The sequence below is a fragment of the Pseudorca crassidens genome, chromosome 3 (assembly GCF_039906515.1).
Source record: "Pseudorca crassidens isolate mPseCra1 chromosome 3, mPseCra1.hap1, whole genome shotgun sequence".
Classification (NCBI taxonomy): domain Eukaryota; kingdom Metazoa; phylum Chordata; class Mammalia; order Artiodactyla; family Delphinidae; genus Pseudorca; species Pseudorca crassidens.
Window position 1 is genome coordinate 171,451,564 of NC_090298.1, and position 20,985 is coordinate 171,472,548.

At 48.9% G+C, this 20,985-nt stretch overlaps 1 protein-coding gene across 2 annotated transcripts in view; it reads right to left on the minus strand.

The window, feature by feature from the left end:
• The window catches only part of GNG7 (G protein subunit gamma 7), a 154,380-nt gene extending 135,276 nt beyond the window's left edge, over positions 1-19,104 (minus strand). For both annotated transcript variants that reach the window (XM_067734480.1, XM_067734481.1), the window contains exon 1: positions 18,979-19,104. The gene's annotated coding sequence lies outside the window, so the exon portion shown is untranslated. The remainder of the gene's footprint in view (positions 1-18,978) is intronic.
• Between the last annotated feature and the right edge of the window lie 1,881 nt (positions 19,105-20,985).

The window sequence follows — 20,985 nt, forward strand, 5'->3', positions numbered from 1 at the left end:
GCAATTCTCATATCAGACAAAATAGACTGTAAAATAAAGACTATTACAAGAGACAAAGGACATACATAATGATCAAGAGATCAATCCAAGAAGAAGATATAACAATCGTAAATATTTATGCACCCAACATAGGAGCACCCCAATACATAAGGCAAATGCTAACAGCCATAAAAGGGGAAATCAACAGTAACACAATAATAGTAGGGGACTTTAACACCCCACTTTCACCAATGGAAAGGTCAACCAAAATGAAAATAAGGAAACACAAGCTTTAAATGATACATTAAACAAGATGGACTTAATTGATATTTATAGGACATTCCATCCAAAAACAACAGAATACACTTTCTTCTCAAGTGCTCATAGAACATTCTCCAGGATAGAACATATCTTGGGTCACAAATCAAGCCTTGGTAAATTTAAGAAAATTGAAATCGTATCAAGTATCTTTTCCTACCACAACGCTAAGAGATTAGATATCAATCACAGGAAAAAAAACTGTAAAGAATACAAACACATGGAGGCTAAACAATACGCTACTAAATAACCAAGAGATCACTGAACACATCAAAGAGGAAATCAAAAAATACCTAGAAACAAATGACAATGAAAACACGACGGCCCAAAACCTATGGGACGAAGCAAAAAGCAGTTCTAAGAGGGAGGTTTATAGCAATACAATCCCACCTCAAGAAACAAGAAAAATCTCAAATAAACCTAACCTTACACCTAAAGCAATTAGAGAAAGAGGAACAAAAAAACCCCAAAGTTAGCAGAAGGAAAGAAATCATAAAGATCAGATCAGAAATAAATGAAAAAGAAATAAAGGAAACGATAGCAAAGATCAATAAAACTAAAAGGTGGTTCTTTGAGAAGATAAACAAAATTGATAAACCATTAGCCAGACTCACCAAGAAAAAAAGGGAGAAGACTCAAATCAACAGAATTAGAAATGAAAAAGGAGAAGTAACAACTGACACTGCAGAAATACAAAGGATCATGAGAGATTACTACAAGCAACTCTATGCCGATAAAATGGACAACCTGGAAGAAACGGACAAATTCTTAGAAAAGCACAACCTTCTGAGACTGAAGCAGGAAGAAATAGAAAATATAAACAGACCAATCACAAGCAGTGAAATTGAAACTGTGATTAAAAATCTTCCAACAAACAAAAGCCCAGGACCAGATGGCTTCACAGGCAAATTCTATCAAACATTTAGAGAAGAGCTAACACCTATCCTTCTCAAACTCTTCCAAAATATAGCAGAGGGAGGAACACTCCCAAACACATTCTACGAAGCCACCATCACCCTGATACCAAAACCAGACAAAGATGTTACAAAAAAAGAAAACTACGGGCCAATATCACTGATGAACATAGATGCAAAAATCCTCAACAAAATAGTAGCAAACAGAATACAGCAGCACATTAAAAGGACCATACACCATGAGCAAGTGGGGTTTATGTCAGGAATGCAAGGATTCTTCAATATACGCAAATCAATCAATGTGAGACACCACATTAACAAATTTAAGGATAAAAACCATATGATCATCTCAATAGATGCAGAAAAAGCTTTTGACAAAATTCAACACCCATTTATGATAAAAACCTTCCAGAAAGTAGGCATAGAGGGAACTTACCTCAACATAATAAAGGTCATATATGACAAACCCACAGCCAACATCGTTCTCAATGGTGAAAAACTGAAACCATTTCCACTAAGATCAGGAATAAGACAAGGTTGCCCACTCTCACCATTATTATTCAACATAATTTTGCAAGTTTTAACCATAGCAATCAGAGAAGAAAAAGAAATAAAAGGAATCCAAATCAGTAAAGAAGAAGTAAAACTGTCACTGTTTGCAGATGACATGACACTATACCTAGAGAATCCTAAAGATGCTACCAGAAAACTACTACAGCTAATCAATGAATTTGGTAGAGTAGCAGGATACAAAATTAATGCACAGAAATCTCCGGCATTCCTATACACTAATGATGAAAAATCTGAAAGAGAAATTAAGGAAACACTCCCATTTACCACTGCAACAAAAAGAATAAAATACCTAGGAATAAACCTACCTAAGGAGACAAAAGACCTGTATGCAGAAAACTATAAGACACTGATGAAAGAAATTAAAGATGATACAAACAGATAGAGACATATACCATGTTCTTGGATTGCAAGAATCAACATTGTGAAAATGACTATAGTACCTAAAGCAATCTACAGATTCAATGCAATCCCTATCAAACTACCAATGGCATTTTTCACAGAACTAGAACCAAAAATTTCACAATTTTTATGGAAACACGAAAGACCCCAAATAGCCAAAGCAATCTTGAGAAAGAAAAACGGAGCTGGAGGATCAGGCGCCCTGACTTCAGACTATACTACAAAGCTACAGTAATCAAGACAGTATGGTACTGGCACAAAAACAGAAGTACAGATCAATGGAACAGGATAGAAAGCCCAGAGATAAACCCACGCACATATGGTCACCTTATCTTCGATAAAGGAGGCAAGAATATACAATGGAGAAAAGACAGCCTCTTCAATAAGTGGTACTGGGCAAACTGGACAGCTACACGTAAAAGAATGAAATCAGAACACTCCCTAATACCATACACAAAAATAAACTCAAAATGGATTAAAGACCTAAATGTAAGGTCAGACACTATAAACCTCTTAAGAGTAAAACACAGGCAGAACACTCTATGACATAAATCACAGTAAGATCCTTTTTCACCCACCTCCTAAAGAAATGGAAATATAAACAAAAATAAACAAATGGGACCTAATGAAACTTAAAAGCTTTTCCATAGCAAAGGAAATCATAAACAAGGCGAAAAGACAACCCTCAGAATGGGAGAAAATATTTGCAAATGAAGCAACTGACAAAGGATTAATCTCCAAAATATACAAGCAGCTCATGCAGCTCAATAACAAAAAAACAAACAACCCAATCCAAAAATGGGCAGAAGACCTATATAGACATTTCTCCAAAGAAGATATACAGATTGCCAACAAACACATGAAAGAATGCTCAACATCACTATTCATTAGAGAAATGCAAATCAAAACTACAATGAGGTATCACCTCACACCAGTCAGAATGGTCATCATCAAAAAATCTACAAACAATAAATGCTGGAGAGGGTGTGGAGAAAAGGGAACCCTCTTGCACTGTTGGTGGGAATGTAAATTGATACAGCCACTATGGAGAACAGTATGGAGGTTCCTTAAGAAACTAAAAATAGAACTACCATATGACCCAGCAATCCCACTACTGGGCGTATACCCTGAGAAAACCATAATTCCAAGAGTCATGTACCACAATGTTCATTGCAGCTCTATTTACAATAGCCAGGACGTGGAAGCAACCTAAGTGTCCATCAACAGATGAATGGATAAAGAAGATGTGGCACATATATACAATGGAATATTACTCAGCCATAAAAAGAAACGAAATTGAGTTATCTGTAGTGAGGTGATGGACCTAGAGACTGTCATACAGAGTGAAGTAAGTCAGAAAGAGAAATGCCGTAATTCTAACACATGTATATGGAATCTAAAAAAAAAAAGGTTCTGGAGAACCTAGGAGCAGGTCAGCAATAAAGATGCAGACATAGAGAATGGACTTGAGGACACGGGAAGGGGGAAGGGTAAGCTGGGACGAAGTGAGAGAGTGGCATGGACATATATACACTACCAAATGTAAAATAGATAGCTAGTGGGAAGCAGCTGCATAGCACAGGGAGACCCACTCATGCTTTGTGACCAACTAGAGGGGTGGGATAAGGAGGGTGGGAGGGAGACGAAAGAGGGAGGGGATATGGGGTTATACGTATACATATAGCTGATTCACTTTGTTATACAGCAGCAACTAACACAACAATGTAAGGCAATTATACTCCAATAAAGATGTTAAAAAAATAACCACACACACACACATTGATTCTCTCATGGTTCTGGGGGTCAGGAGTGTGACTTGGGCCTCACGGGGCTAAATCCAGGTGTGGGCAGGGCTGGTCCTGCCGGAGCCTCCAGGGGAGCATCGGTTCCCGCCTTTTCCAGCTTCCAGAGGCGCCGCATCCCTGGCTCGCGGCCCCTCCTGCATCCTCACAGCCAGCAGCGCAGCATCTCCCGTCTCTCTCTGCGTCTGACCCTCCCGCCTCCCTCTTATAAGGACCCTGGGATGACGCTGGGCCCACCGGGAATCCAGGGTCCTCCCCGTCTCAGGGGCCTTAACTTAATCCCACCCGCAAAGTCCCCTCTGCCCCGTGAGGTGACATGTCCACAGGCCCCAGGACCAGAACCGGGACGTCCTTGGGGCCATCACTCTATCACAGCATGCTTCTGCTTTTTTCACTCTTCCATGCTTTTGTCTGAATAAAAAACCCATTTTTTTCTGCACATTTAATCCTTGCTGGCTACTAGACATAACATTCTGTGTGGTCTGCTTGACCGCCCTTGAGGCAGGAGCCTCCTTTAGAGAGAAAACCAACCAACCAACCAAACACTGAAGCTCAGGCTAAAGAAAACTGGGTGAGGTCCCCCGGCGACTGCTGAGCAGAGGTGGCTGGGAGTCCGGTGGGTTCAGGGTGGCATCACTGGACACAGGAGTAAGTTGAAGCCAGGCACGGGGAACAGGGGGCCGTAGGAGGGTCAGGCTGGCAGCAAGGAGGTGGCGTTTGTCATAACAGAGAGCAGAGGGCATTCCAGGCCAGGGAAAGGAAGCAGGAGTGCGACCCCAGAGGCAGGAGGGAGACAAATCAACAGTGCAGAGAAAGCTGCCCCAGGCCAGCTGTACAGAAACAAGAATGAAGGTGGGGAGCCGGTGAATGGAATCAGCCAGAAGAACTCAAATCCTGCCAGAGTCCCCCAGGGCTGAGCTGCGAGAGAAGCAGCAAATGGATGAAAATCCCACCAGGCAGAGAAGCACAAACAATCTAGAGGTTTAAAAACAGATGATGGGGGCTTCCCTGGTGGCGCGGTGGTTGAGAGTCCGCCTGCCGATGCAGGGGACGCGGGTTCGTGCCCCGGTCCGGGAGGATCCCACATGCCGTGGAGCGGCTGCGCCCGTGAACCATGGCCGCTGAGCCTGCGCGTCCGGAGTGGGAGAGGCCACAGCAGTGAGAGGCCCACGTACCGCCAAAAAAAAAAAAAAAAAACAGATGATGGGCCCCGCGATGCCACTCCTGGTTATCCACCCGAGAGGACTGAAAACAGCCGGACAAACGTTCACTGCAGCCCGAGTCACAGCAATGGAGAAGTGGAAACACCTCAACGCCCATCGACAGATGAATGCCTCAAAACAACGTGACAGATGCGTACAAAGGAATACTATTCTGCTGTAAAATATGAACGTGGACGGACCCTGAGAACACGATGCTCAGTGAGAGAAGCCAGACGCAGAAGGACACACAGGGTGTGCCTCCACTGATGGGAAACGTCCAGGACAGGCAGATCCACAGAGTCAGAGTGGGTTCCTGGTTGTCAGGGGCTGGGGAGGGGGACAGGGGAGTGTTTAATGGGGACAGTTGCAAATTCACAAGATGAAAAGGTGCAGGATGGATGCGGGGGCGGGAGGGGGGCAGTGGTCGCACAACAGCGTGAATGTACTTAATGCTGCTGAGCTGTACACTAGAAACGGTTAAAGTGGTGAATTTAAAGCGACGTGTAACTCACCACGATGAAAAAACAAAACAAATCAGAGTGGGCGGAAGTGGATGCAGGGAGGTGAGTTAGGGTGCTCACACTGTGCTGAGCAGAGATGGGCGGGGGCGGGGCTAGGGGAGAAGGAAGGGGGATGGTGTCTGGCATGTGATAAACTGATTTATTGATTCCCAGAAACTACCATGACTGGCAGGGCCCTCCCCTGGGGCGGCGGGAAACATGCATGGGATGGTCCCTACACCTGCCCCTGGCACCATCCGACGTTGATGGCTGAGTAAAGAGGCCACTGAAAAAAAGGCTTCGGAGCAACAAAGGGTCCCATTCACCATCCCAGGTCCCAGAGCGGGGGCAATTCCTGCCCGCTTTCTCCCAGACATCTCCCAGGGGTGCCCAGTTTCACTTTTAAAGGACACACCAAACACCTCCCCACAAAGCAGGCTGCTTTCCAGCAACCCTCTGCTTTGGCCAGATGCTCCTCCAATGTGTGAGCCAGCACCCAGGGCGCTGCTCGGAGGCAGGGACCCAGGCGGGAGGGCAGGGGCAGCAGCGCCCTCGGGAGGCCTCCCAGCCTCGGGCCGTCTGTGCCAAAACTCTCCCCCGGGGTTTCGGGGGTGTCCCTGGGGGTCCAGGGGGTGGGACTCCACGCTCCCAACGCAGGGGACCCCGGTTTGATCCCTGGTCGGGGAGCTACATCCCGCATGCCGCAACTAAGAAGTCCGCACGCAGCAACTAAAGATACACATGCCACAACTAAGACCCAGCGCAGCCAAAATGAATAAATAAATAAATACATATTTTAAAAAAAAACTCTACCCTGGGGTTTCAAAGCTCCCCCTCCTTTGATCAGAACATGGCACCTATGCAAAGCTGGGCCAGAACACTCAGGAAGGGCTGGCTTCCGCTGGGATTTCAGTCACCAGCAGCGGGACCGTCCAAGTCCGCCCCCCACCAATGCATGGATTTGGGATGGGTGGGACCCATGTGTCTCACAGTAGGATGAAAACGCTTCTCCCCAACACCCAGCAGTGTCTGCGGCCACAATATGCAAGACAATGAGTTTTCAACTCCCCGAAGTCACTTCCAGGAGCACAGCCTTTGTTGGGTATGATCGAACCAGGAGAAAGCTGACATCACACTGCAAAGATGCAAGGCAAAGTTCACAGCACAGAGGATGGAGACGGGAACAGTTCTGGTGGCGGGGGGGGGGGGGGGGGGGGGGGGGGGGGGGGGGGGCAGGGAGGAGACTAATCCGGGCCTCTGCGTACCTGAGGGGGCAAATACTACCTGAGGCAGGTGTTCAAGGTTAACATCTGGGTGATGCCACGTGGGTGTCAGGGACCCCTGGGACAGGATGAGAAGGCACTCAGCTGTGGGTTCTTCCCCAAATCTGTAACCTCGATCTAATCACGAGAAAAACATTAAACTAACCCACACCGAGGGGCATCTTGCAAAACTCCTGACCCGTCCTCCTCACAGCTGTCCAGGCATGAAAGACAAGGAAAGTTAGAGAAACTGTCATCGCTCAGAGGGGCTGAGAAGACGTGACGACTAAATGTCATGTGGGATCCTGGATGGGGCCCTGGGGCAGAAAAGGACATCAGGGGAAGCTAGTGGAATCCAAACTCAGTACGGGCTTGAGTCAATGGTGATGCACCCACGCTGATTTCCTAGGGTGGCAAAGGCACCCCTGGAAAGCAGGATGCTGGTGGTGGTAGAGGTTGGGTGAGGGGTACACGGGACTCTCTGTACTACCTCTGTGACTTTTCTGGACACCTGAAATTAGTCCAAAATAAAAAAGTTAATTAAAAAGAAACAGGGAGTTTGGGATTGCCAGATGAAACTATTATATATAGGATGGATAAACAACAAGGTCCTACTATAGAGCACAGGGAACTATATTCAATATCTTGTAATAATCTATAATAGAAAAGAATATGAAAAGGAGTATATATGTATAACTGAATCACTTTGCTATACAGCAGAAATTAACACAACATTGTAAATCAGCTATACTGCAATAAAATTTTTTTAAAAAAGCAGATCTCAGAATGCAGCCCACTATCCTTCTTAGAGACGACATGTGGGGTGCTGGCTGTGGCACCCAGAGCGACGGGCATGAGTATCAGCTTATCCTATGCCCCATTTCACAGTGAGGGAAGCGGAGGCCCAGAGGACGGGGGACTTTGACAATTTGGAAATAAGAAATGGAGCTGAGGGACTTCTCTGGTGGCGCACTGGCTAAGACTCTGCGCTCCCAATGCAGGGGGTCCGGATTCGATCCCTGGCCAGGGAACTAGATTCCACATGCATGCCGCAACTAACAGTTCTCATGCCACAACTAAGGAGCCCACATACAGCAACTAAGACCCGGCACAACAAATAAATAAATAAATATTTTTTTTTAAAAAAAAAAAAAAAGAAAGAAATGGAGCTGAAACTGGAACCTGAGGTTCCAGAACCCTGGTCCCCTGTCCTTCATGGCCCCAAACTGCACACACATGTGAGGTTTGTGAACATCACTGGACATGCTTTGTTTTCTTTACGCAGCCCCTGAGAAGCTCCTGGAACCGTCTGATGAGAGAGAGAAAGAGAGACAGAGAGAGAGAGACAGAGAAAAAGAGACAGTCAGAGAGAGAGAGAGATAGAAAGAGACAGAGAGAGACAGAGACAAAGACAGAGAGACAGAGACAGAGGGAGAGACAGAGAGACAGAAAAAGAGAGACAGAGAGACAGAAAGACAGAGACAGAAGGAGACAAAGAGAGACAGAGAGAGAGGCAGAGACAGAGAGACAGAACGAAGCCAATCTATTTTTTTAAACAATAAAAACCGCCCAGCTCCTCCCCAAAGCCCCACCAGCCCAGCTTCCTCCCACCACCTCCTGCTGTCAATCATTCAAGTCAAAAACAACTCTGAAAAAAAAAAAGAACAGCTCTGCATTTCATTAAGTAGCAATTTGAAGGAGAAAAAAATTCCATTTCTGGCTCCTGCCTCAAATATTTACAAGTCAGCCTGGAAGAACTAATCTGTCAGTTTCTCAACCTAAAGAGAAAGGCAGTGCTAAGTTCAGCAGGTGCTGAGCAAGGAGCCCCAGCCCAGGGAAGGGAGCCTAGTTTTCACCGCAACCTGGCCTTTTCCAAGCTCGCTCTGGGATGCTCTGGGACGCTATGCGTGGCAAACTGTGGCTCTTGGAACATCTTTCTAAAAAACACCCATCGCCTGACATTACAAGCGTTCGTCTGAATATGCATTTGGATGCCCATTACTTCACTGTGTTACTATTTTGTTTTCATTTACTTTACATGCTTTTCTTCTGTTCATTATGTAAAAGCTACGAGCACAGACATTTATATACAAAGTTTGATGTTTGTACATTTTTAAGTAACGTTATAATAAACATAATTGATGTCTTATAATGAGACCTATTTTTGAGCTATCAGAGGCCACGGTTCTTTAAATCTAAGAGCCTGTTATTTCTAAGACGCGTGTCCCTCACGTCTCATGACACTACAGAAAATCAATGATCCATCTCAGTAGGGCACAATGCTACGGGAAATATAACCATTCCATACAGTTGTTCCCAAATCATTAACCCCCGCTCACCCAGAAGGCTATGGGAATCCAAGCTCCTAACTAGGCAGCATCAGAGGCAACGTCTCAGAAGTCAAGTATTATTTGCTCTCCCAATACTAGAGCTTAAATGAAACCATAAAAGCTATGAAACCCCAAGTTCAAGTCCCAGCATTGCCATGAACCCGGGAAACCGCTGGGCCTCAGTCTCGCCATCTGTAAATCACACAAGCTGGACTAGAGGGGTGGCCAGACTTTTCCTGGAAGGGGCCAAAGAATCAATATTTTCTGCTTTGAGAGCCTTAGCGTCTCGTGTGTGGTGGGAAAGCCGCCATGAGCAACACGTGAACGGATGCATGTGGATCTGTGCCAATAAGACTTTGCTTCTGGACACTGAAACGTGAACTCTGTAATTTTCATGCGTCATGACATATCAGGCTTCGTTTGATTTTTTTCAACCATTTAAAAATGGTACAGATGAACCTGTTTGAAGGGCAGGAATAGAGGCGCAGACATAGAGAACTGACGTGTGGACACAGCGGGGGGCCGGGGGAGGGAGATGAACGGGGAGACTGGGATTGACGTATGTGCACTGCCCTGTGTAAAACGGATAGCTAGTTGGAACCTGCTGTAGAGCACAGGAAGCTCAGCTCTGTGCTCTGTGCTGACCTAGATGGGTGGGATGGGGGGTGAGAGGAGGTCCAAGAGGGAGGGGATATATGTATACATATAGCTGATTCACTTCGTTATACAGCAGAAACTAATACAACGTTGTAAAGCAACTATATCCCAATTAAAAAGAAAAAGAAAAAGGTAAAAACCATTCTGGGAATTCCCTGGTGGCCCATTCCCTGGTGGACCAGCGGTTAGAGCTCAGTGCTTTCACTGCCAAGGGCCTGGGTTCAATCCCTGGTCGGGGAACTAAGATCCCGCAAGCCGTGAGGCAGGGCCAAAACAACAAACAAACAGAAAAACCATTCTTAGCTCAGGGGCCTTACAAAAATAGATGGCGATGGAGGATCTGGCCCATAAGCCATGCCGCCCCCTGGACTGGTCAATCTCGGGGCCCTTCCACAACTGACTTTCCAAGATGCTCTGATTCTCAATCCCCATTTTCAACCTGCAGATACTTCAGTAGCTCTAAAAACGACACACCAAATGGGCATATATTTGGAGAAAACTCTAATTCAAAAAGATACATGCACCCCTATGTTCATAGCAGCACTATTCACAATAGCCAAGACGTGGAAACAACCTAAATGTCCATCAACAGATGAACGGATAAAGATGTGGTACATAGATACAATGGAATATGACTCAGCCATAAAAAAGGACAAAATAATGCCATTTGCAGCAACATTGATACTAGAGATTATCATACTAAGCGAAGTAAGTTAGAAAAAGAAACACAAATACCGTATGATAGCACTTATACGTGGAATCTAAAATACGGCACAAATGAACCTATCCATGAAACAGAAACAGATTCACAGACATAGAGGACAGACTTGTGGTTGCCAAGGGGGAGCGGGGGAGAGAAAGGGATGGAATGGAAGTTTGGGGTTAGTAGATGCAAACTGTTACATTTAGAATGGATAAACAACAAGGTCCTACTGTAGAGCACAGGGAACTATATCCAAACTCCTGGGATAAATCGTAACAGAAAACAAAATTAAAAAAAAAAAAAGAATGTATATATGTGTATAACTTTCACTTTGCTGTACAGCAGAAATTAACACATTGTAAATCAACTATACTTCAATAAAATAAAATTTTAAAATATTAAAAAATAGGGACTTCCCTGGTGGCGCAGTGGTTAAGAATCTACCCGCCAATGGAGGGGACACGGGTTCGAGCCCTGGTCCGGGAAGATCCCACATGCCGAGGAGCAACTAAGCCCGTGTGCCACAACTACTGAAGCCCATGCGCTCTAGGGCCTGCGAGCCACAACTACTGAGCCCACGTGCTACAACTACTGAAGCCCGCACGCTTACAGCCCATGCTCTGCAACAAGAGAAGCCACAGCAATGAGAAGCTCACACACCACAATGAAGAGCAGCCCCCGCTCACCACCAACTAGAGAAAGCCCATGTGGAGCAACAAAGACCCAACACAGCCAAAAAAAAATTTAAAAATACAATTACATCTGAGGCTCAAATCCTGTTTCTGTTTGGACAGCATGGCTTTTTGGAGTGGAGACCGTGGAGAAATAATTCATATAAAACTCCGTACACTACAGAGTTAAACCTGTCCCTACGGGCACTCAAGGTTACTAAGCTGTTCTTAGCTCCTTGCCCATAAAAACAAAATAATGGGGAGGGAGGATGAACTGGCAGAGCACAGAGGATTTTTAGGGCAGTGAAACTATTCCGCATGGTACTGTCAAGGTGGATACATGTCCGTATATATCTGTCTCAACCCGTAGAACATACAAGACTAAGCGGGAACCCTCAGGTCAACTACAGACACTGGGTGATAGTGACATGTCCACGTAGGTTTCTTGATTATAACGAAAGTCTCACTGGTGGGGGACGGTGATGATGGGGGAGGCTGTGTCCACATGGGGGGCAGGGGCGTACGGGAAACCTCTGTACTTTCTGCTCAGTTTTGCTGTGAACCTAAAACTGCTCTAAAAAAAAATAAAGTCTATTAAAGGACTTCCCTGGCGGTCCAGTGGTTACGACTCCGCACTTCCAGTGCAGGGGGTGCCGGTTCGATCCCTGATCTGGAAACGAAGATCCCACATGCTGTGCGGCACAGCCAAAAAATAAAAACAGAAAACAAAAAGAAATAAGCAAAAAAAAGTCTATTAAAAAAAGTATCTTTGGGGACTTCCCTGGTGGCGCATTGATTAAGAATCCACCTGCCAATGCAGGGGACACGGGTTCAAGCCCTGCTTCGGGAAGATCCCACATGCCGTGGAGCAGCTAACTACTGAAGCCCGTGCTCAGCAGCGAAGACCCAATGCGACCAAAGATAAATAAATAAAATTAAAATTTAAAATTTTTAAAAAGTATCTTTTTACTTTAGTGCAATCATAGAAGTGTAAAATCTTATTAGACATAGTTCAGCCCAATGGTTCCCATCTGCGGGTGACTCTGCCCCCTCAGGGGACACTGGGCCATGTCTCGGGCATCTATGGCTATCAGGAGTGGGGGCTCCTGGCATCGAGTGGGTGTGGTCCAGGGAGGCTGCTCCACACCCCACAGTGCCCAGGACAGCCCCCCAGAGAGGATGACCGGACGGACGCCCAGTGTCCACACTGCTGAGGAGGAGAAACCCTGCCTTAAACAAACCCATCACGTTAATAACAAGAACGCCTCATATTTGCAGAAAATTCCCACCAGCTCCTCCAGAGGCACCTCACTGGATCTGCACAACCTGGAAGTTGCCGAGGAGGGTGTTCCTGCCCCGTCCTCCAGATGACAAATAACCAAGAGCTTCCCCGGGGCTGCGAGGTAACCTGTGACCTCCTCCACGCTCCTGTCCCCGAGAACTTGAAAACTCCCGCTTCCTCCCAGGGGCCCAGTCAGGCCCCGAGTTCTCCATTTTCTGTCAGATGGTGCCAACGTTGACTTTTCTGGTGTTCAGAGAGAGGGAACGGGGGGAGAGGGGAAAAGCGCATTTAGAAACTAGGACCACAGTGCCCCACAAAAGCTGAGTCCCACCCCATGAGGGTGACCCCTTTCTAGGTGGCGTGGGGTGCAGTGTCCCCCCACAAAGATACATGCGCTTCCTAGGCCCGGTAGCTGGGAATGGGACCTGATTTGGAAATGGCATCTTTGTGGGTGTCATCGAGCTAAAGTAGGGTGGCCCTAAGCCAGTGACTGGTGTCCTCAGAAGAGGGAAACGTGGACACGCGTGAGCCTTGATAAAGATGCTCTCCTTGACCCGATTCTACTCAGGCTACCTTGAACTTTTCAATGGGACCTCGACATTTGGGTTCCCGTGTTCATCTCTGCATCGTCCAGTTTTAACAAGGATCCTGCTAAGTTGGTTGATTGAGACCCCCCCCAGCCTCGACATCTGATAACTCCCAATACCTGCTACGGCTCCTCAGCCCCTCCCCCAGGTGATGTCTGATCCGGCCACCTGCAGCCGGAATCTTCAGAGGTCCCTTTAACCAGAATCTTCCCTTATGCTTCCTCTTGGCCATTTTCCATCCACGGACCCCCACCGGCTCCTCGGCTATGCGTCCCCGCTTGTCCGTGCTGTATTCAGAGTGGAGCCTAGTTCCACACTGAGGTTTCTTTTCCCCGTTGCAATCGTTTCAGGGTAAAGTCTGTTTTTACTGTTCTAACTACCGTCCAGCCCTGGGTTTTCTTTGACAGACACACAGGGTGATGGCCATGTGATGACCGAGGCTGAGACCAGAGAGATGCATCTACAAGCCACGGAGCACCAAGAGTTGCTGGAAACTACCACCTTCCAGAAGCCAGAAGAGGCAGGAAGGACCCTGCCCTGGAGCCCCCAGGGGAAGCGCGGCTCGACCCACACTGATTTCAGACTTCTGGCCTCCAGGACTGGGAAAAGACAGATTTCTGTTGCTTCAGGCCACCTGGTCTGTGGCGCTTTGTTACGGGGGCCCCAGGAAAGTCACACAAGTAGGCAAAGACAGGGCTGGTGGGGCCGGGGCCTTATTCTGACCCTCCCAGCCACAGCCTGTCTGCTCCAGCACAGGAGCTGCACGGACTTGGCTGGATTCATCTCCTGTTTTTGATTTCTCTTGACTTTTTTGTCCAACAAATTAAGGAGCTTCTTAAGAAGGCAGGGGCAGGGGTCACGGTCTTGACAACCAAGGACAAAAGATATGATCATTAGTAACTGTCACAAAGCAGAGCTGGCAGGCAGGTTTCAAATTAATTCGCACCCCAGATTCACCTGGCCCCTTGCCCGGCACCTCATCATGTTAGCAAAGAGCTGCGGAAACTCACATGCACACTCCCATGCACACCCACAGTCATGGAAAGCAAACTAATTGACATACTGCAAAGATGGGTCATCTTTTTGTCTTTTATCATCTCCAAACAGTTAATTTTCAGAAACTCCAAAAAGGGGAGCAACTTCTACAAATCAGTTTCTCCCCCTCGGCACTGCATCCCGGCATCGACAGGGTGGAGGCCAGGGAGCTGCTCCACAGCCACGGTGCCCAGGAGGGCCCCGGATAGAGGATGACCAGCCCCAGGGTCTAGCGTGCCCAGGGACAGGGGAGACCCTGGCCCTGGCAAACTTCTCGGTGCAAACCTTCTCTCTGGCCTCTGCCCCTGACGTCCTATGCACAGGTGTCATCCCCACCTCTCCGCCCCCCAACAGACTTCTTCCTGTCGCCGCGTACCTGGGGAGCTCATGGAACACACAGGCCTGGGCCCCCATCTCCGCCACCCCCAGGGACCCCAACTCAGAGAGCCGGGCCAGGGACAGAAAGGCCCCGGGGCCCCGTCTCTACGCTGCGCCCCACACGCACACAAGCGTCCCATTCACGTGGTGCTCCCGGAGCCTGGCACCCGGTCTGAAGCTTAAAATAGGCACACAACCAGCCTTTGTTGGGGAGAGGAAGGAAGGAAGGAAGGAAGATTTCAGACAAAGGAGACAGCACACTGCACCATCCAGGAAAGCCGGGGGGCCTGAGCTGGGCGGGAGGCCAGGAGGACCGGGAGCGGTGGTAACTGGAGGCCAAGTGAAGGTCACTCCGAAGGTGGGGTGGGCCCAACTCCCCGGTGCCACCAAGGCCCAAGGAAGCAATCTCGATTTTGTCGAGTGGGTGATGAGCTGGTGAAGGTGGCGGGAAAATGACGAACCAATCTCAGCTTTAGAGAGAAGATTCTGGTCATGGGTGGGGGGGGGGTCAACCCATCGGAGCAGGAGAGACCAGAGGCTGATCTGCCAGCTGGGATGTTCTGATCAAGAGACGGGGAAACACTTAACTCAAGGGGGGAAGAAACACAGACGGGAGAGAGAAAGGCAGATCCGGGGGTGCTGATGCCCGCATGACCACCCCCAACCTCTGAGCTTCAGTTTAGTGGGCTGTCAAATGCCCAGGAAAAAAACCATTTACATAGCAGCACGATTCTTTACCGCCAAAATGTGGGAGCAGCCGAGATGTCCACCGACAGGTGAACGGATAAACACGTGTCCCTCCACACACGGGAACGTCACTCAGCCACGAAAGGAGAGAAGCCCTGACACTTGCTACCACGTGGATGGACCCTGAGAACACGATGCTCAGAGAGAGAAGCCAGACACAGAAGGACACACAGTGTGTGATTCCACTGATGGGAAACATCCAGCACAGGCAGATCCACAGACACAGAGAGTGGATTCGTGGTTGTCAACTGGGGAGGGGGGATCAGGGTGATTGCTCATGGGGATGGAGATCTTACTGAGGTGATGGAAGGTTCTAAGACGGGTTTCTAGAGATTGTTGCACAACTCGATAAACGTATGAAAAAACTGAACTGTGTGCTAAAGTGGCTGAGTTTTATGAAATGGCAATTGTACCTCAATTTAAAAAATAAAAAAGTAAGACTTTTGCCCTTTGCAAGGTTCTCAGGGAGAACTGGTACTCTTTCTGTTAGAGTCTCAGAGCTGCCCACAAGCCCCCCTATCCACCAGCTTGCAAGACAAGATGCAACGTCACAGCGTGGACGAGGAGGGGGCGGGATGTGAGTGCCTGGGACAAGTCACCCACCTTTTCAGTGACCCAGTCAGGTCTCTGAGGTCTCCTGGGTGACATACGGAATGAACACTTTTCTCTAGACCCTGAAGAGAGGGAGGGAGACGCCATGCCCAAGGGCAGCACAAGAGAGAAGCAGTGAAAAGCGAGGTCCAGAGGTGTTGAAATAAGCATTGAACATGGCAAACCTTGACATTGTCAAGGACGGGGCCTGCAGGAGACAAACCTTCCCAGAACAAAGACGTGGCTCGGCCCATCTCCCTTGGGCTGTGAAGACACAGCAGCCTGCAGGGAGCAATGGAAGGGGTTGAAGTTTGGGTCAACACCCAGCATTCACGCAACTGTCCTGGGTACCGTCCTCTCTAGAAAGCTCCAGAAAGTTCCAAAGTCATGGAAGTCTGGCCCAACCACGCTTCCCTAAGAAATTACACAGGAGCTTCAAGAACACAAATGCCTGGGACTTCCCTGGCGGTCCAGTGGTTAAGAGTGCGCTTCCACTGCAGGGGACACGGGTTCAATCCCTGGCTGGGGACCTAAGATCCTGCATGCCCCTCGGCACAGCCAAAGGAAAACAACATAAATGCCATAGGAAATCCAATTTTAAAGACGACTATTTGTTTCCAGATGCAAATGAGAAAACCTGTAATAACACTTTGAGAAGTGAGAAGAAGGCACTTTTTACACCACAACAGGGTGTACCCAGAAAAATGCTTCCATTCAGTTCAGGAAGCTGAACTGTCTGTGTGTCAGGGTAATTCATATTCAGTTGTCTTTCCCTTCAAACTATAGGGCCCCAGGCTTTATGAAACATGGAGCAGAAAACAATGGCCTCCGTCACAATTATTTGCAGGTGGCGACCAAGAACCACTGGAAGAACTCAAGCTCCTGTAGAAGCCTCCTGCACTAGGTTACAGCCAAGGAAACAAATCGCAAATGTAGGCGTCTTCCAGTGACTGCGGCCAATCAATTAATCCTATATTCAAAATCAGTATAGGTGTTCAAAAGCCACACAAAAGACCCACCTAGAAAGAAGTCAGCATTTCTAAAATTCTCTAAAAGCGGTGTGATTTTTTTTTCCTCTCAAAACCAGAACACGAGATGATATAAAAACTAACCCAAATCTGAATGGCCATACTTCCTAAGGATCAAAGGTGAGGTGTGACCTTTAAAGGAGAAAATAACTTAGTTTTGTTTCCGAAAGGTGTCTCCACCAGGGGTGATTCTGCTCCCTGGGGGCAGGGGGTGACGTCTGGGGACATCTGTCATTGTCACACTGGCGGGGGAGGAGTCCTGGCATTGAGTGGATGGGGCCAGGGATGCTACTCCACGCCCCCCAGTGCCCAGGACGGCCCCCCACAGACCCAGCCCCAATGCCAGCAGTGCGATGTTTGTCAGCACTGCCAAGGGGAAGGACCCTGGTCCATCACGAGAACCCAAGCTGTAAAGCTCATATAGTCGTGGCCCAGTGGTCCCCTTCAGGGCACACATCCGAATGGCTCCTGTGGGGTACACTTAATCAAAACCACCCGAGAAGCTTTCTCTTAAGTAGATGTGCTTGTTCCTCGATAAAGTTTCAGAATCCAGGCAGGTGCACGCAGACCTGGCTTTTGTTGTTGTTGTTTTCCCCTCATTTTTAATAACATGAAGAAACAATTGTTTTTGCAGATTCTTTTTTAAAGCTCCAGAGGGGATTCTTATGTGCACCCCAAGATTGAGGGACTGGTGTCAAGCTTCAAGTGATTCCTTCTCTCCCCTCCCTGACAACCCAGTAATTCTACCCACCCACCTTCCTCCCCCCCAAAAAACCTTAATTTAGAACATTATTATCAACGCACATGTACCCTTGCCATGTGCCAGGAGCGTGCGAGGTACACGCATCCCCTCATTTGACCCTCGCGGCCATCCTGTGAGGTACCTGCTCCTATTTTATTATCCCAACTTTACAGAGGAGTAAACTAAATCCCCAGAGGCGACACAGCCAAGCAAGCAGCCCGAGTGGACATGGGGACACAGGCCCACCTTCCAGAGCCCGCTACACTCTCAACCCGTGCAAGACCACAGCACGCGACTGAACAAGTCTGTGAACTTGGCGTTTGCCTCGCTGACACCTAGCAATGGGGAAGGCTCTTTGCTGCTCATCACGCCTGTCTTCTACCGCCCACCTTCCAGCCCTGAGCAACCCCCGCTCCCCAGGAAAAATAAAAGCGCCACCCACTTCCCTCAATATCATTGTCCACAAAACTCCCACTTTGATTCCGGGCTCCTGAGCCCCCAAATTCCTGGAAAATTCGGTCACCAACACGAGCCTTTCTGCTTCCCCTTTGCACCCTGCCTCCCAGAAACCGAACTTGCAAAGTGTGTCCAAAGCCCATCTCCTGCAGCTCACTGCCTTGCCAAGGGGTTTCTGCCCCATGCCCCCTTCTACACCAGGTGATTAGCCAAAGTGGGGGGGATTCCCCTCCACAATCCTCATAACTGACTTCTAACCGAGATCCCCCCATTTCCTCCGGAATAATCAACCTCCTGCAAAACCGGGGGGGGGTTGTCTCTCAGCTTCTATCCCACCTCCCTCCCCCACCCCTCCTTTCTCATCACTCACAGACTCCTAACTCTCCATTTCTCCTGATAGCCCTCGGAAGCTTTCTGAAAGGAGCCTGACGCCCCCTCTTCCCTCGGCTCCTCCCAACTCAGCTCTCTGGCCCTGTGCCAGCTCACCCTGAGCCCGAGTTCCTCTATCACCCTCCTCGGCCACCGGGACCCCCAACTCCATCGCAGTCCCCTCCCCAGCTAACCTCGACCCCCAGCTCCAGCCTCCAACTCCACCCCAAACCCCCAGCCCAGCATCCCCTTCAGGAACCCCGACCCCAACCCCTAAGCCGGATCCCCGGCCACTCCTCACAGACCCCGACCCCCGATTCCGTCCGCAGCCGTTCCAGAACTCGCCACCCGCGGCCGCCCGGGCCTCCCATCCGCCCCGGCCGCGCCCTGCCCCCGGCACTCGAGGCGGTGGCGGCAGACCCTGGCGCAAATCGCGGCCGCACGCGCCCTTACCTGCGCTCGCGCCACCACGACCGCCTCAGCCCCTCACGCAGCGCAGCCGAACCCACCACGGGCCCGCGAGCGCTCGCTCCCCTCCGCGGGGGCGGGGGCGGCTCGCACGGGGCGGGCATTGGCGCCCAACGCGGCCAATCGCGGGCGCCGGCGGCGGGAGCCAGGGCTCGGGGCGGGGCGCAGGGCAGGCAGCGGGGTAGGCTGCGCCAGGGAGAGGGGGTGGGGCGTGGGGCGTGGGCGGGGCCGGGAGGCGGAGCGTTGAGTGGCACCGCTGCTGGCCACCCGCAAGGGAAGAAGGCGCAGGGGGGAGGAGCTATGCTAATATGCAAATAGGTACAGTGTGGGGCACCCCGCAGCGGGGCGGCGAGCCGAGTTTCAGAGGTGACTTAGTGACGTCGAGGAGGCGCGAGGCGTTTCGCGAGTTCGAATCCCGGGTGGGGCCGCGGCTTCAAATACGAACCCTACCTCACGTGCGGGGGGAGAATATCCCCTCCTAATCAGGCGCTTGACCTGCAAGATAATAATAATAACTGCTTCCTCTCGTTGAACGCTCTGCATAAGGCTAGGAGGCGAGACGATATTACCCCCCGTTTCACAGGGGTGGAAACTGAGTCTCAGAGAGGTTAAACTCAAGGTCATTTGCCCAACCCTGTCCAGGGTTTCTTAATATCCTAACTCCTGGGCCTTGATTGTAAAATGCAGACTCCTGGGCCCCCACCCAAATCGAATGAACCAGAATCCTGAAAGGAACTGAACGCCTGGAATGTGCATTTTTAACATGCTCCCTCGTTGATGTTGGGAAACATTTGGTTTGTCTCCAAAAGTACCCAGCGGTCATGGAGGGGAGACTTTCCTATACAGGAAGATGGAGCCACCGTATTCTGGGACTTCCAGAACTTTGTGCAACACTGTTACTCTGTGATCTGAGCTGCTGGCCTCCCAGCTGGGCCCCCCCACGGCTGCTGTCATCCCTGCAGGAACCTCCCTGCTCACCCCCTGCAGTGCACAGGCAGAACCAGGTGCCTGGGGACAGCATCTCACTCCCCAGCTCCATCCCACAGGAGGAATTACTGTCTGCACAAGGGTTGCAAACTGGTGGCCCACAAATGCTGTAAAATTCTAAATTCGTTGCCAACATTTAAAAATCAGGTTGTTTCACAAAGAGAAATCCAGATTTCCAGGCATTCTTGAAAAATCAGGTCTGGCGATTCTTGCAGCCTCAAAGACAGATTAGGGCAGGGCTGGGGTGAGGCAAGTGAGGCACTTTTCTCAAATCCTGAACCTAAGGGGGCACCCCAAAACACTCACCATCCAGATAAATACTGTATAAATGCCATATTTTAAAAAGTCAAAATAAATGCAGAAATAATCCATGATGAACAAAATAACTAAAATTTTAAAGAAAGACAAGATTTGATTCTGCGCTGGTGCAAACCACCTCCTTTGCTACTCTCTAGCCCCAGCCCTGTCAGATCCTGTGTTTATTTCAAAAATAGTGATGTTCTGTTCATCATGGCTTCCTTTACATTAAATATTGCAATAAAATATGTATCTAGATGGCTGAGGTTTTTGTCACACGTGGTGAGTGCCTCGCTCTCTCACCCTAGTCCCGGCCATGTTTATAAATTCACGAAATCTGCCCTGAGCCATTTAGTGGATGGGAAAACTGAGGCCCTGCAGGTTTGTTTGTTGTTGTTGTTCTTTTAATTAATTTTTATTGGAGTATAGTTGCTTTACATCCTGCAGGTTGTTCTCCAGGTAATATGAGGATCATAGTGCCTGCCCGATCACCTCAATGGCTGCAGGAAGTACAGGGTCCAGCAGGGCTGGTGTGATCTCTTGTGGGGGTCACAGGGGTGAAGCACTGAAATGTTCCCATGATGCCCCAGAGTCCTCGTCACAAAAGTCGGAACTCTTCCCACAGACCCATCCCTCACCCCCATCTTTCTGGTCTCTCTCATCCTTTACAGGTGGCGAGCTGACCTCCCCAACCCAAAAAAGGCGCAC